Here is a 4,962-nt window from a genome sequence, read left to right as displayed (position 1 = left end):
GTGTCTGCTCATAGGAGCCCCATCAAAGCCAGTCATTCCCTATAGTGTCTCCTGTATCTGTCACGTACAGGAGGGCTTCCCCCACCGCAGCCTCCTCCAGTGTGCAGCCCATCACACACAAATACAAGCTAAAGAGACTTCAAGGCGCAAATTATATTTTGTGCTTACCAGATAGAAACAGGTCTAATAAACATACGGATCTCTCACCCACCTTCAGGAGATAATGGGGTTTTTTTTTTCAGATGCAGGTGCAGCTGTTATGAAATTGAGTGCAGAGGATATATGCATGTACAGAGGAGATCATTTATCAATGCCCAAAGGGTGCACTACATGCTAAGCTGATGCTATGGAATACAAAGCTGGCTTTCACAAGCCTTTTATGAAACATGCCTACGTCCCCGCTTTTCATCTGGATAACATTATATCCTTATAAACCTGAGGTATGCAAAAAAGCATCAATCTGCAATGCTACAATAGAACTGATGAAACACTAAAGGGTTATTCCCGTCTTCATTGATGGGCATTATTGGATAGTGCTTGTGAAAAGAAGCAACTTTCCAATTTACAGGTTTTTTTTTTTTTCGTTTGCTGCTTGCTGCATGAGTCCCTGTGCACCTCTGAGGCGGAACATGTGCAGTACTGACAAGCTCTTTTTCATAGAGCTTGTAAGCGCTGCTCTGAAGCTGGAATGAAGTTATCTTCTGATCTTGGCCAACTTCAGTATCACTGCGCTCCTCTGATGTTGCATAGGCATAGATGCCATATGTAACAGTCTGGGCCAGCAGTGCAACAATGCTGTTGATCTGAACTGTCAATCAAGCAATAGCGCTACACCCTAAGCAAGCACTAAACAGGGAGGTTTGGGAGCAGTGCTCTCATTCCGAAGATGATGATACAACCCCTTTAATAGAAGGTAATACCAAAATTCAGGTAAATTAAAGGCGTTCTATAGTGAATATCAAAAGTGGAATTAAATGGAGTCTGTCAGCACAAAAAGACTGTTCAAACAAAGCACAGTCGCTCGGTGCACCCTTGAAGTGGCCAAACAGTTCAGTACATGTTTCCACCTACTTTTTTGCCATCAGTCTCTGCGCTCTGCTTTCATGATTGACAGTCCTGGGGTAGCTCTATGGCCAGCGCCCCTGCATGGTGTCCCCTTCTTCCTCCATGCAGGGACGCCGGCTTTCTCACTGCCCTGGCCCCACAGTGTGGTCCCCGGCGTTTCCTGCTTCTTGCTCTGTACTGAGTGCCAGCAACGTGCTTTGTACATGCGCGAGAGCACTCCCCTGCTCGTAAAGGGGTAGCATTCATATAATAATTGCCCACAGCCTGTTGCTGAGACGCATTTAGATGTCCACCTGCAAGATGGCTCTGAGCCTACTGCTGATAGTCATCCTGTATAAAAAAACTCCCTCTCCCTTAGGGAGTTGCCAAGCAACATGTTTAGTCATTAGATAGTGTGGTGCCACTGCAGTTGTGAGGTCCTCTGGTCCCGGTGTGGCCAGTGTCCTGAATCGAATCCCTGGTTCCAGTGCAGCCATGTCCTGAACCGGAATCCCTGGTCCCGGTGCGGCCAGGATCCTGAACCTCGTCCCAGTGCAGCAAGTGCCTGGACCTTGTCCCCTAGTCCTAGTGTCCCAGTGCCTGAACATTGTCCTTTGGTCCTAGTGCGCCCAGTGTCCGAACGTTGTCCCCTGGTCCTAGTGCGGTCAGTCCTTGGTAACATATATAGAAAGACCTCTTTGAGTCGATCATCCAAATATGAAAAGTGGTCTTCTTGGGGGTGGTTTTCTTTGGGGTGGTATTCTCCGGGGTGGTCTTCTTGGGAGTGGTTTTCTCAGGGTTAGTCTCCTTGGGAGTGGTCTTTTCAGAGATGGCCTTCTCAGGGGTGGTCTTCTCAAGGGTGGTCTTCTCAGGGGTAGTCTTTTCGGGAGTGGTCCTCTCAGTGGTGGTCTTCTTGGGTATGGTCTTCTCAGGGGTGTTCTTCTTAAACCAGATGACCAGAATTTATAATATATGGTGGAACAGAAAATCTGTCACAGGGAATAAGTGAGTTAGTTTTTTCAAAAAGATGGTCTTTTGGGTGGGTTTCACTGTAGTAGGCATTCTGACCCAAATAAAATCTATCTGTGCATCAATGTGTTAATTTGTAGAGTCAGTGTGCAAATAGCCCTACTGTACACCACTTTCTCTGTGCAGGGCTCCTGGCTGCAGGATGAGGCGTGTCAGGTGTAATTTAATCCTTCAGAGTTTTCAGTAGCAACATGCGAAAGCAAAACAAAAGTTTTGTTTTTGGTCATGCAAAGTTCAAAGACACGTCTTTGAGCTGTGTAAAGTACAAACTTTCTGTCTCCGCAGAGGACTATGGCCCCAGCTGTAAACTTCACTTCCAATGCAAAGTTACAATGTGCTGAACTCTACACTAAGGATAGTTACATTGTATCTATAAAATATCTACTGTACACTTAAGGGGGTACTTCTAACAATACAAGTTATTCTGAGGATAGGCGATAACTTGCTGACCACTGGGACACTCACTGATCCTGAAAATGGGGCATGTCATTATGCCCTGTTGTTGGAATTACGCAGTAGTTTCCCATGCGAAACATTGCTCCATTCATTGTATATAGAACTACTGAGACAATGAATGGAGCATCACTGCATTCTTGAGATTGGCGGGGTCCCAATGGATGGACCTCAAACAATTATCTCCAATCCTGTAGATCGATGATAATGTGCATTGATGGAAATAACGCGACTGTCCTCCCTGAGACTGAACATGACTACTATACATGTGACCCTCCACTCTGGGGCTGAAAAGGGACAATACATTTCTCATGTATAATCACCCTGCCTCATTCTATCCGTTTGCCTCCCTCTGAACCCTCTGTTCAGATTAGCCTTCTGTTCCTCCTGCTTTCAAGATGGCACCGCAGTGGCATGGGGAGTGCAGTCCTTGGGTGGACGTATTTTTTATTTTATTAGTGCCACTATAGCATTTTATCAATGGTTTGTACAGTAGTTGATGACCTCTTTAATGTGTTTGAGGGCCTCCAGGCTCTCCCTAGAAGCCTAGACAGATGTTTCATTGGGGAAAGAAGGATGTTGAATTTTAGTCATTTTGTTCCCAGGATAAAAAGCTGGCTTCAGGAGTACCTCACATGGAAAGCACACGCATGCTTAGCTGACCTAAACATACTGTACATGTGTATAGGGTTGGGAGGATGGAAGAAATTGCTATTTAAGATGTGTGCCCAACTTTAAGTGACTCTTCAGATGAAATCTTAAATTGTAGTTTTAAGGTAGTCCTCTGAATGTTTCCACTAATCTCCTTAAAGTGACCCTCTAATCGAAACCTAAAATGTTACTATACATGGCGCATGTATAGTGAACATACTTATACAGGAGTTTGGCCGTGTGCTCCTGTGTTCTCGATGAGAAAGCCACATCGGCCGGAGGCTTATCTAAGGCAGAACAATGTGATCAGTAGTCAAAAATTGGACAAGCGCAATTGACACCTCTCCCAACCGTCAGTCTGCCGGCGCCCACTTACACATTACACCATCGGCTAGACCTGTCGACATCTGCGGGTTCAGCCAACTTAAGTATAAGTCTTAGTCTTTTCTACAGCATTCTTCAGAACGCTGTTTAGGACAGTGGATTCGATTTCAGGAAGAGGAGCATCGGGACCCAGAAAAACAAAAATGGTGTTAAAGTGCATCATAAGGAGGGAACCAGAAACCCTTACTATACACCAGGGGCCCCCAACCTGTGGCCCGGGAGCCACATGGGCTCGAGGGCCATTGATGTGTGGCTCACTATTGTCTGTCAGCTTGCAGCTCGCTACATTAGCACCAGGTCTATCAGACAGCTATGAAGAGCAAGTCTCCAGATTGTGAGTTTTGTGAGTAGCCCCGTACAGAAGAGCAGATCTGGATGTCCATATACTGGCCTTGGTATAGGATGATGGTGCCAGTCAGAGGAGTGCTTGATGCGATAGTGTAGTGGGAATGCTTGAGGCGAGAATACAATAAGTAGGTAAGGTGGGAACCCCTAGATCTAGGGATACTTCCTTAGTGTGATCTCCATGGGGAAGTTTCGGCTGTCATTATACTGGCAATGGGGGATCTTAGTGTCACTACTATGCTGGGGGTGGAGAGGAGGAGTTGGATGTTACTACTTTGGGGGCTCTGGAGGTGGAATACAATCCTCTGTCAGAGCTGAATGAGGCTCCCAAGGTAAGAAAGGTTGGGTACCTGCTAAACATGTATTTTGACAAAAGGGACCAGTAGAATTTAAAGCCATCACTCAGAAGTTTAAGGGGTGTCTGTCACTCAGATTTTATAGACTCCTGATAGGAAAATTACCCCAGTCTATAGGAACACGTACCTCACCAACTGTAATTACTTATTAGTAAGATCGTATCTGGAAATGAAGCACAGGAAGTCGGTATGTAAGCACATCCACCATTATTATGCTTGGATTTTTTCCAGGGAAAACAATGGTCGTTCCTAGAATGAGCCAGGAAAGAAAATATAAAGAGCTGGATGTGGTTAATAACTTTATTATTATTATATCATTATTATAGTATTGTAGTTTGGTAGGAGGGTGGGAGGGGGCGCTGTGGTGGGAGAGTTCACCTCTTTACAGGATATTTTCTTAAAGCTGAACGCGCACATTATTTTTCGGCCTAATTATGTTAACTAAAATTATCAAAAGACTCTTCAATTAGAATTTCAGCAAAAAAGTTTCTTCTTCTCCAAGCGATTACCTTAAGAATGTTACTTTACCCTCCCCGTGAAAATAAACTAATTTCCTTTGCAGTAAGATTCTGATTTAATGATAAAACTGCAGTAAATTATTGAGAGATAGGGCAAAGGTCAGTCCCTCTACCCTTAGTACACTGAACTGTGAAATAATGGAGCTGGCTGACTGATCCGAGTGCAGTCAATTTCTAATGTT

Source organism: Phyllobates terribilis, unplaced genomic scaffold, assembly GCF_046119375.1.
Source record: "Phyllobates terribilis strain yellow unplaced genomic scaffold, ASM4611937v1 Scaffold_1__5_contigs__length_1240528914, whole genome shotgun sequence".
Classification (NCBI taxonomy): Eukaryota; Metazoa; Chordata; class Amphibia; order Anura; family Dendrobatidae; genus Phyllobates; species Phyllobates terribilis.
The sequence above is the reverse complement of the archived record's forward strand: the minus strand, read 5'-3'. Positions refer to the sequence as shown.